Below are 12,551 nucleotides of genomic sequence, written 5' to 3'. Positions count from 1 at the left end.
TCTGAACTTTAAGGAAGCTAAAAGCAAATAAAACATCAATTTATGACAGAGCTTCTGACATTGAACTATAAACTGTAGCTGACCTACAACTGGTTACTATGAAAAATACACTGTTATAATATGAGGTTATATATAAAGTTTACACACATGTAACAAATAACCAAACTGCTTTATAATGAATCTGTCACATATAATTCATGTTATTTAATCACTTCTGTTTTAATCTGTTTTAATTGGTCAGATTTATGTATGAAATATGATTCAAGTCCTCATATTACATATTTGAAGTTATGTCTCAATATTTTACTATAATAGTCATGATAACAAAAATATTGATTTAACAGACACGGGCAGTATGTGTGGATATGTCAAATATTATACATTTCTGTTCATGAAATATTATTGATGGACATGCTAGATAAAATATTTACCAGATCACATTTAACACATTATGATGAGTTATTATATATTATAATTATTACATATTGATGTCTATTTACCATAATTTACTTTAAAACCAAAATATGTATTTTATATATTGTATAATTTTGATTCAGTAGAAACAGTCCATGAAGAAAGTGACTTTAAACAGCTTCAACATTCCAACAGTAAAAACAAATGTTAGTTCTTACCTGTTACTATCAGTTTAGTTCCAGGACCAAAGATCCTCACACAGTGAAACAGGCTCATACAAAAACCTGCTGAGTGAAGCATCCAATCAGGAGGCAGGAGTCTGTCAGAATTCCATGTTGCAGGAACGTCTGTGTAAAACAGAGACACTGAAAATCTCCATGTTTGTAAAAAGCACCACAGCGTCCTCATCATAGCTTTTTCCTGCTGGTTCTAAACTTCCTCTGTTAACATGTGAAGCTCTGACTGGAAGACTCCCAGTCAGCGCCCCCTCTGGTCACATGGACTCATTCCTTCCTTTGTTGGGATCAAACATGCATTTGTGCAGCTTTCGATGCTTCAGAGCTCTTTGAGTGTGTTTGAGTCTGAGATGGAGGTGAAACATGAAGCTGATGTGGTTTTCTGTTCTCTGCTGGTTTTTGTTCAGGCTGCTCCCATAATCTCTCACTGTGGGACCTTCCACTCCACCAACAGGAGCAGTAGGTGGCTGAATGATCCTCTTTAACTGTCTTGAGCTCCAGCTCCAGCCCTTCTGTGTTTGTACAGCTGAGAAATCATCTTTCTGAGGATGACTGTAACCTCCATAGATGTCACCATTATCATTATCAATATAGAGAATCAGTCTGAATGTGTCCTGCTCTTTCTTCTGGTACCAGAATACAAAGCTGTCACTACACTGTTGAAGCCCTCCACAGCTGAAGGACACATGTCCACCGACTCTCCTGGTCAGCGAGGCATCGTCCTGGGTCAGATCTGCTGCCATGGAAACCAGCGCTGCAGAGACAGGTGGAGGTCAGTGTTTGTTACAGGTGCGGCTCGTCGGCGCCTGATTGGCTGGAAACACTCACCTGAACACAGCCAGCAGAGAGCAGCAGCCGGCAGGAGAAGCATGTTTCCTCTGGTGAACTCACAGAGAAGTGACGCTCTGATGCAGCTGAGGCCAAACGAGGACGAGCTGCTCAAAACTCCCATCAGCCCCTGCTGCCCTCAGATAAGACTGCTGAGTGCTGTGGTTTGTAACCACACCATGAAGGAGGAGCTTCAGATGAGACTGATCACTGCTAATAGAAAAGAAAAGAATTCTTATGAAGAATAGTGCCATGATATCTGGTATCATCCTGTTACCACAGTTTGTTGTGTGTGTGTGTGTGGTGGTGAGGAAGGCTGGAGAACAGGAGAGATGAGTGTTTGGACTAATTGGACTTATTAATGACTTTTTACTAACCAGACTGAAAACTGTGTCATCACACACCCACACATGTTGTGTTATAAACTACTACTCATACATATTTATACACATACATATGTTTTTAAAGCATGCTGTGTGGATGGGAAAGGAGGCAGAGCTGAGCCTGTCTGAGCATGTGGCTCCACCTAGTGGACAAAAGTGCAAACCACTGGCCCGGTCACAGAAGTCAGAGGCTCATGCAGATCATGGGGCATGTTTTGCAGTGCTTATCACGAGCGTGCTTCTCCTGCAGTTCACACACTTGTGAGGACAAACACTTGTTGCTGCAGGACTGACTGTCTGTGGTGGTTTGGCAGCGTCCTGATAGTTTTAGTCTCTTATCAGATGTTCAGGTGAGCCACACATCAAGACATCAGATAAAAACAGGACCTGCTCCTTCCTGCAGGAATAAAAGCACTTGAGTGATGAACAGCTGATATTTTGGGTTTTATTCCTAACAACTTCACACACTACAGACCAGCCTCACTGCTGCCTCACTTCTCTAAAGTCCTTGAAACACTGTTTAATGATCGCTTAGAAACATTTATTGAAGAACATCAGTTATTAAATGAAAGCCAACATGGATTTAGACTGAAAAGATCAACCTCAATGGCAACAACTGATGCAGCAGAAGAAATCTCAAATGAGCTGCACAATAAAGAAATCTGCCTGGAACTGGGTCAAAGTGGTTTAACTGATAGAGTGCAATATGTGCAGATGGCAGTTTGCTTCTAGGTGTCTTAGCATTGCTTGTGCTGTCCACCAGGGGTCAGTATTAGGTCCTTCTTGCTACATTCTGCACAGCACAGATCCTGTTTAAAGCATATAATAACTTCTTACCTGGTACCATCCAGAAACTCTTCACTCTGAGAGAGAAGTCTAACAGTCTGAGAGGTTATGGCAACTTTAAAGTCCTGATGGTGAGAAGCACCAGGAAGAGTCTGTGTGTCTGTATGTGGAGTCAAAGGGTTAATACTAATAATCAGTTATATTAAATTATGGATGATTGTAGTATATTGTGTGATTCTCTGTTTCTATGCATAGATTCATCCTGTGCTGTTGTTATGTATGTGCTTACAGTATGACAGGAAGCAGCTACAGGTTATGTTCTATGAATGATGGAGACGGCTGGAGTCAGATCAGTTCTACTTCCTTCCACTCCCTTTCAAGCATATAGTGCAGACTTTATGTACAAGCATGTATCCAGGGTCAGTTCTGCAGGGTTGTTACACTGGCCCTTACACGGTCCTACAAAAAGTAAATGACTGTGATTTTATCTGCCATGGCATTTGTGACGGCCACAAAAGTGTCACATTTGTGTTTTGGGAATAACACGTTTGTAATGTATTGTTTGTTTTTGGAATAGGTATATACTTGAGAAACGTAAAGTGTGTGTTTTGTAAGGGTTTTCCTTTAAAAAAATGGGTCTGTAATAACCACTCCAGAACAGCAGGGGGCAGCGTCGAGTGCTGGGTTTCTCTGTGCTACAGGTGGATTTTCCTCATTACTGCAGAGAGCGCACTGTGAACTGACGCGCTGTCGTCCTGCCTCATCATTTCTTTCCTGAATTTCAGGTTAGTGATGTGTAAAATGACACAGAATAAGGATAACACGATGTGAAAATGTGTTTAAGAGTTGAGTGAGTTATGTTGGCCAAATAGCTCTGTAGAAACATGGGTTTAATTAGTTGCTGTGCTCCGTGACGAGCAGGCTGAGCCTGAGATACTTTGTTAGCTTGGCACACACATATCCCTCCGCGCAGTGTGTGCAAGTGAGCTCCGTATAAGTTTGCTCCCACTTGGTTATGAGTTGTTTCGCCAAATGAGTTGTGAATAAAATGTTTAGGATTGAATATGAGTAAGACAGAGTTAAGTAAAGAGTTGTTAACCTTGGTTTGATGGGTCTTTGCAGTATGGTGATTACAGTGAATGAGTTATGCTCATCGAAGGACAGTTTATATTAAAGACTGTTAATAGAAGTTTGTAAAAACATTTTGAATAGCTTAATATTACAACAGTCCATACATTTTGAGTATAAAGAGCAAGAAAAGACATTTTTGGAAATGTATGTTATTTTGGGATGGACTGTAATTTATTGATGTTGATTTATGATTGATTCATGTTGAACGGACATTCAATATTGCACATACATTGGACATAATGAGTCTGAACAATAAGAGTTATTGTTATAAGTATTTTCTGAAGGAAATGTCCAAATAAATGACTGCAGAGAACGCACTGTGAACTGACACGCTGTCGCCCTGCCTCATCATTTCTTTCCTGAATTTCAGGAGTTTATCTGGCAGCCCGGTGCCGTTGCTACGGTACCCGTTACACATTACACATTCACTTTGTTGAACTTTAAACAGCATATTTATTGGATTTCTCCCTCAGACTTTGCAGGAGCAGGATAAATCTCAAAAATCAGAAATCTGAGTTTAGATTAAGGATTTTGGGGAAAGAAATTGTCTAAATTGTCAGAATTTAAAGTCAGAATTCTGAATTGAATCTAAATGAGCTGTGAATATATGATTAAAAATAGATTTTTAATTTGTATGAATTTAATTTATTCATTGAAAAATATATTCTCCATTATTGACTGTTTATCTTACTGTGTCAGGGCCCCATTAAAATGTACCCCCTCTTGTATTATTTGAACCTATTGTGTGCAGAGGCAGCTGAGTGATACTATCACACTGTATTAAAAAGAACAAAATAATTACAGAGAGCACAAAATGAACTGAGGAAAGACTGCAAGCACCTCAAATAAGTGGACAACAGTGGCGCAGTGGGATAGCAGGGTTGTCTGGTAACCGGAAGGTTGGTGGTGTTGTGTGTTCTTGGGCAAGACACTTCACCCTAGCCTGTGGCGCGCCTTGCTAGTCATTGTATGACACTGCCGTAAAGAATTTCCCTCTGGGATTAATACAGTATCTAAAATAAAAAAAAAAAAAATAACAAACTCTACATTGAATCTTTGTGGCATGTGTGATACGTCGCTCCATTTGAATGCTTGGTGTTTATTCTAGATATCATTAATATAAGTGTCCGTGCAGTTATCACAAAATAGCTTTTCTGGCACTGTCAGGTTTCTGAGTGCATATCTATCAATCACAGAAGTATATCTGTGGATGCTCTCATTCATCAGGTCAGAGTCATTTCCAAGAGTTTAAATGGAGGCAGCTGGACTCCAGGACTGTTTTTGAAGATGTTTCCCACTCCCCCGAGTGGCTTCTTCAGTTCTGCTACTGCTCTGGTTGGAATCTGAGTTTTATGTGTTCAGGACCTCTGTGGGTGGATCTTGCAGGAGCTACCATGACTAAGATCTCCCAGAAAGTGTGTCTGGGCCCTGTGCAGGACTAGTTGACGGCCCATCGTTAGAGTTTTAAAATTTGAATGGGAGTGAAGTCTGCTAGGCAAAACTGTAGCATATCAATATGTATCTGCCATCAATAATGTATAGGAAAGCATGTATACTGATTAAATCACAAAACACGCTGTTATAAGTGTCTTATAAGGAAACACAGACACTAGGATCCATTTCCCTGCACACGCTGTGACAGTGCCTAAAACTGCAGTTGATCCTGTGGCCACTTGGGGGTGGCACCAAAATTAAATCCCACAGGTGTTTATGTTCAAATGTCAACAGCAGAAATAAACAAAAATTCATGTCTATAGATAATTATTCATGCAAATGGTTCTCAGGCTAATCAAGAACTGCCGTCCCTCAAATGACCAAAATTCAGTCCCATGGTCATGTTAAACTGTCAGTGGTAGAAAGTATCTATGTAAAGCTAAACACAAACAAACAAAAATCAATAAACACTGTAGTCTTTACCAGGTAACAACATCTGCACATCTGCAGTTCCTTACATGGCCACTTGGTAGCTGGTCCAAAATAGTTTCTGTCCTGATAGACTTCCATATAAAATACTTTACAGCTAGAATTATTTTTTAATTAAATTTGAGCAGCCAGACCCCAAAAACCCCATATCCAAAACCACTGAGGAGAGATTGTTGAACTGTATATGCTTATCTAATTCAAAGTCATGTGTTTCTGCAGATCAAAATAAAATCATGCTTGTATATCTGATTGGTTCTTAGCAGACATAGCTTGGTCTGATCTGTGTATAGGACATTGTTTCAAGTCTTGTGGCTTGTTCAGATGTAGTTTTGTGAACCTTTGAGCCAGTGTTGTGCCAAAAAGTGATCATGCCAAAAAGTGAGCCTTAAAGCTGTTTCGCCAGATGTCTGTAGTACAGATACTTGTAACTTCATGTCTACAAAATACTTTGTGAAAGGGAAATGCTTACAAGTGCTGCAGTCTGTCATGCTGGTAGGCTTTTGGTTGTAGGATTTCTGAGGCTGCTGTGTCTGATAAATGTCTGTATTTTGCTCCCTAGCCCAGTGAAGCTGAGAAACTGTGTTGAACAGTTAGAAATGGAGACTTGCTCGTTGGTCTTGCTCGGTAACCATGCTGAAGAAATCTTCAGTTTAAGGTTTGCCCAAATGCCAAAGGGCCACTGAACACATCCACACATTTGCTCTGAGCTCATGTGATGTGCACCAAACTCTCACTCTGCCTGCAGCATCGCTGGAAGTGTCCCCCTCTGTCTTCTATAGTCTGATTTGAATGATGTCTGATATCAGCAAGTTCAGCAATTTCAGTTGATTTTTAACGTCCTCCCACCATACTAGTGGATCATCTCCTTCATCTATTTCGTTTCTAATCATTTCTATATAGTTATTTATTTTATGTCTAAATCACTCTCTGATATTTCCAGGTCAATTCTGGTTTGTTTCAGTGTTCCTTTAACTAGCTGTCTCCTGGAGTAGTCGCACACGCCGGGGTTGAGGACTCTCCACATATCAGCTATATTATATTTTGCCATTATGTGAAATAATTCATATCTACTAGTGTCGTTTCTTATATTTCTATTTGCTGTAACATTACTGGTTAATATCTCCTATCATTATACTATAGTCAATACTGTATGTATGTATTAGGTACATGTTGTGCAAGTATAAGGTACTAAATATTTTAATCATTATTATTTAATACCGTGGACGTCGCTAGCCCTATTTTAGGGGGGCTTCAGCCTCCCTAAAATAATCCAAAGCCCCCCTATAATTTGGGCCAATATTTTGTTTATTATTATCTTGATTATTTCGGAGTTGACCATGTCGTATATGACATGAGAGCATATGTCTTACAAAGTCGCTCATATATCAGGAATGGTAATAGCTAGATGTTCTGTTTTTTTACTCGAAAAGAGGACACCTCCACACATGCTGGTGTCTCTTCTCCCCTGTAGTTTCCTGCTTGTTGCTCCGTCACACGCCCTCTGCTGGTGAGCTGCGTCATTACACACAACCGCTCATGTAATGAGGTGAATTTATAAATTTTGACTTTATGTGGAGGAGGGATTGATTTTGGAATGAGGAGGCTGCAACCTGCGATGGCACCACTAGATGTCAGCTTTTCACAGCATTGGTGGTTCAGTGGTAGAATTCTCGCCTGCCACGCGGGAGGCCCGGGTTCGATTCCCGGCCAATGCAATGACCCTTTTAACTGAGGAACATGTGAGGGGAAATATATTCACCTTCACATCTATGCTGTTGTTCAGCATGTTGTTTTTATATGTGTTAACAGACCTATCTGACTTCTGTTAACATCACTGTGACATACACACAGAGGCACTACACTTCACAGACGAGCTTCAGTGGTACAGTGCACATCACATTTGAAACAAGAGCACTTACCATCACTGGTAGTGAAGGTGTCACAGGAAGAATTACTGTGATGTTTTACCTTTAGAGCCTTTTTATAGAACACACTCATTTGATTTAAATTAGGAATGTTTGTTCTGTAGTTGTATTTGATTTAAAAAAAGACCATGTTTCACCTCTTTCTGAGCCTCATTAGTGCAGTAGGCAGCGAGTCAGTCTCATCATCTGAAGATTGTGACTTCAACCCTCAGGGGCACTTAGAGCCAGAATACAGATTACAAAGAGCACACTGTATGTTTACATGTCATACAGCTCATATTCATAGAGACCACTGAAGCAAGGCATCTGGACTTGTAGAGTTTTCTTGAAGACGTTTCTCTGCTCCTCCAAGCAGCTTCATCAGTTCTACCTGTTGGTGGGAAACATGGTTTATATGTGGAGGAGGACCTCAGTGGGTGGGTCTGGGTCAAACAAACAATAGCACTAAATGTGTCCATACTTACCTGTGTTGGTCTGGCTGACTGAGTCTGCTGTTTCTAATGACTGGCTAACGACTACAAAGATGATGTCTGAGGCCACCTCCTCTGTTAAGGACAGAGGTTTGCACATACTCACAGCAAGAACACAGGGCTGTCAACCAGTCCCCTCCAGCAGTCTCATAGTCGTTAGCCAGTTGCTATCTGTTAGCTTTGCATTGTTGAGGACAAGACGGCAAGTGACTGAAGATATGCATCCATATTAATGGAGGTCCACATGTCTGAAGTCAGACTCCCTCCCTCCACCCTCTGCAGTTGGGCCTCTGCCTCCTTCTCATATTTGTCATCCACCATCTTCTTTAGAGCCTTTCTAGAAGGCAGGCTGGATGTGGGGTCTTATGGAGCCAAATCAGGGTCATAAGTTTTGTTAACCTGAAAAAATAAAATTCATTCAAACACTAAAATTTGAAACTGAAAATGTATGATTTGATGTTGATTTTTTTCTGTTTAAAATTTTTTTGGAATCAACTTTGAAATTCTTTTGAATAAATTGTTTATTTTCAGGTTTCATGTCAATCATTATTTTCATATTTACCATTTTATTTTTTTCAGATTCAAATCTTAATTTTTTACAGTTTCACATCTTGTTTCTTCAGGTTCAGATCTTTTTTCAGCTTCAGATTTACTTTTCAGGTTCAAATCTTTTTTCCACTTTCGCCTCTCCTTTTTTCACCTTTGAGGTTTTGACCCCGATTTTGCGGGGGGGTGGGGACATGGGTGTGGCCTGCTGAGTGACAGCAGGACAATGAAGGCTAAGGGCTTTGCTCAGCCACGGTGCCTTCAGGGAACATTGGACATTTCAAAGGGTTACCTCAACACGCGCTTTCATATTGATGTGACCTGCTGCAAAACATTGACACCAGTCAAAGTATAAGATGCTTCAAAGCAGACCTGGTAACAATCACTATTTTGAGTCAACACATTATGGAATAATCTACAGTTTACAGTTGACAAATCTGTCAGTGATCGCGTGCCCGCAGTACTCATGGCGCATCATGGCCTCCGCTCCACCAGGGCCACAGACATCAATGCAGGTAAGAATTGTTACTATTTCTTTTCTATCTAATGAGTCTTTCTGAGTTCGACCTCAGCAATAAACAGACCTGTCATTTATGTAACATGAACAAAGGAAAGACGCTTTTATTCTGCACAGGATGATAATGACGCATGTTGCTAGCTTAAACTGTCTTGCGCTAATAGCTAATAACCTATTTTTTTGCCCGTTTTATCCATGTATTTAAGCTTCCCCTTCGATAACTGGGGATACAGCTAATTTTAGTTTTCTGAAATGTCTTTGTTAACATCTGTGTTTCAGTCATCGGTGATTGCAGCTGCACAGACCCTTATCAATGTACTGACACAGAATGTGTCTCAGGGACAGCAAGAGCATGGAAGACAACTGGAACAAGCTTCTCCTTCTGTAGAACAAGAGATGGCCAGGTTTTAGATTTTAATGCAGTCTCATTTTCTATGTTAATTAAAAGTATTTTGAATGGTACATGTGATGCTGTGTAAGTATATGCAATATTCATATTTTATTTTTATTTTAAAATTATTCAGATCTTTCCCTGGATTTTTCATTCGGAAAAGGAAAGATTCCAAAGAGCTGTGGTACATCATCTACCAAAGCTTGGAAGCCATTTACTTTCTACACATACCTGCTAAACCTAAATGCAGAGACTACCCCAAACCCATCAGAAGAGTTTGAACTTACCCTGGCAGGACTTGGAAAAAGGCATCTCACCATGTCAAAGGATTTAAGCCATGAGGAGGTATTGCAGTAATCAAATATAATTGATTAATAATAATTTTAAATCATAATTGACAGATGATACCTTATGTAATTGTAATTGTCTTAGTTTGACAGACTACTCCAACATGAGTACCCAAAGATGCATGGGCTTAATAGAGGAGGATGGCTGCTCTATAAGGCTTCAGGTGGAGCAAACCAATAATATAACAACTATAATACACAGCAATGTGTGTGATAATGCCTTTCAAGTGCAAAGACACACAAATACAATAATTTTTGTGTTTACAGGTGGCCACGGGAGGCGGCGACTGATAATGATTCCACCTGATTCTCATGGATACACTGTCACAGCGGCAGGGAAAAACACCGTGTTCATAGTGCCTTTGCAACATGGATTTGACCTGTCTCCTTCATTTTGGAATTCAGATGCCACTGAATTCCAAAATATGCCAAAAGCACAATGCCAGACATGTAGAGTAAGTTTTCCTTTGCAGATTTTGGCTCATCATGTTAATGAATGCATGCTAGGACTATGACCATAAGTGTTTGTAATTGTGTATAGAAATGGTGGCAGGGATCGAGAGCCGTTTCTTTGATGGACCGCCACATCAGAGGAGCCCCCGGTACTCTCTCAATGACTATGACAGTGGCCTCTACAGGTGTGCTTATGTTCTTAGCGGATAAAGAGAAACAAATCAATGTTTTTAGCATGACATTCACTTATGTTTGGTTTGTGTTAATAGGACTGTAGGCGAGATTATTGCTGTCAGCCTTGCACAAGGTGGACCAGCCCCTGCCTTTTTCAGCCCGTGGACCTACCAATACCTGTGTAGTGGGCGGATAAACCCAACTCTTCTCACCAGTGATGCTGTTGCAGATGTCCAATTGAAAAGTTTAATTGACCAGGTATAGGATCTATGTGATGGAAGTATTGGATTGATCCTTTCTTCACTTTTAGGTTGCGATGTCAACTGAAGATTCAATCAGGGACTTAACTGCTGAAATCTTAAACTGTGGATACACTGGTGTGATCTCCATTCAAAATAAGGATTCCATTTTTCGGTATGTTCTGTGTGTTTGTTTATGAAGGCACTGGTGTAGTTAATAGGTACATGAGTAAGATTGTGTACTCTCTACTGTTTTAGTGCCATCGTACTTCACGCGGTGCTGAGGTTGCAGCCTATGATGGAACAACTACAAGAAGGCTTGAAGCTGTACAACCTTCTTTCACTGATGAGACAGTACCCAGATATCTGCCAGCCCCTGTTTGTTCCCATGGAAGACAGAAAGGTAAAGACAAACATGAGTTACTATAATTATGAACAAGAAAAACTTTCTAGAAATGTATAAAACTTAAAAGCTGATACCTGTATTTTCTCCCATCCTAGGTCAGTGCTGAGTTTGTCTTGGCTTCCATTCAGCCACAACTGAGTGAGAAAGATTCTACTAAGCATCAGATGGAGCTGGAGATTATTAACTTTTTGCAAGACTTCCTGTATGAGGCTGAAGGTATTTCTTATAGTTCAATTTTGTTTATATAGCATCTTTTACAATCAAAATGCTTTACAGGAAGTAAGGACAGTGGTAAGGAAAAACTCCCTTTTAACAGGAAGAAACCTTGAGCACAACCTGGCTCACAAGGGAGATCAGCCCTCCTTTGTTTATATTAAACAACCACTTAGATGTAAATAAAAAACACATTGTAATGTAACACTTATTTTCATATTGACTCCATAGATGGAGGACTGGCTCATCAAGATGACATTGATGGCCAACCTGTCTTCACACCTGCTAAGTTTTTACAGTGGATCACAGGGCAAGGTCATGTTCCGCTTCTTCCATCAGAGAAGAAGGATTTCGCACTTATTGTAAAGTTTAATCATGACTGTGAGGCAGATTATGGAAGGCACAACGTCTGCTACCCGGTTGTGTCTGCATGTTTGAAAAGTGTAGTGTTTCCTGTGAAACACATGAAGTGTTATTCCGACTTCAAAAAGCTTCTCATTGAGGCTTTTTATTTGGGCCAGGAATTTGCCAATGTATAATGTAAACTAGTATCAACTGTAACATTACAAGTAATGTAATTGTAATTGTCACAACAAGTACAATAAAGTGGTTGTGATAACAAAAAGATTGATTGAGACATGGTGCATTCAGGGACACATCTCACTGACCACAGATCAGATGTTACTGTTGCTCCTGAGAAGTTTAATTATGACTGCAGTGCAGCTTTTTAGCATTACAATGTCTGCTAACCTATTGTGTCAGTTTTATTGCATTCAGGAAGTGTTCTTTTATTGTGAACACTTGAAATACACTATCATATATCTATATCACAATATCACATTTACTTACCTAAGACACATGGTTAAGCACATAGTTCAGGACATCAAAATAAACGTCTCGGCTGTTAGAGTGTGATGGTCTTGTAACATCAATACTTGCCCTAAGGCCTGCCATATCCTGCTCACTGAGTGGACATTCAACAGGTGGAAGAATCACTCCAGTACTTTCAGCTTCCAGATCACGGCCAACATTGAAGTCGACAAATGCATCCTCCATTTCCTAGATGAAGTTACGTAAACAGATTTCAAAAATTGAAAACAAACAAACATTATAATTGTTTAAAAAGAAAACTACCTCTGACAGGTCTGGAGAGTCGACAGGATTCTGGA

General features: G+C 40.0%; 1 long non-coding RNA gene and 1 other non-coding gene across 2 annotated transcripts; both read left to right on the top strand.

Moving 5' to 3' along the window:
• Positions 1 to 7,345: 7,345 nt before the first annotated feature.
• trnag-gcc (transfer RNA glycine (anticodon GCC)) lies at positions 7,346 to 7,416 on the top strand. Its single transcript has one exon. It is a non-coding gene; the product is annotated as a tRNA-Gly (tRNA).
• Positions 7,417 to 9,431: 2,015 nt separating this feature from the next.
• On the top strand, positions 9,432 to 11,145 carry LOC114429729 (uncharacterized). Its single transcript, XR_003669899.1, has 7 exons — positions 9,432 to 9,563; positions 9,684 to 9,895; positions 9,983 to 10,061; positions 10,165 to 10,352; positions 10,439 to 10,535; positions 10,620 to 10,938; positions 11,022 to 11,145. It is a non-coding gene; the product is annotated as an uncharacterized LOC114429729 (long non-coding RNA).
• Positions 11,146 to 12,551: the final 1,406 nt, after the last annotated feature.

This window comes from Parambassis ranga, unplaced genomic scaffold (genome assembly GCF_900634625.1).
Source record: "Parambassis ranga unplaced genomic scaffold, fParRan2.1 scaffold_21_arrow_ctg1, whole genome shotgun sequence".
Classification (NCBI taxonomy): Eukaryota; Metazoa; Chordata; class Actinopteri; family Ambassidae; genus Parambassis; species Parambassis ranga.
This window is presented reverse-complemented; position numbering and strand designations above follow the sequence as displayed.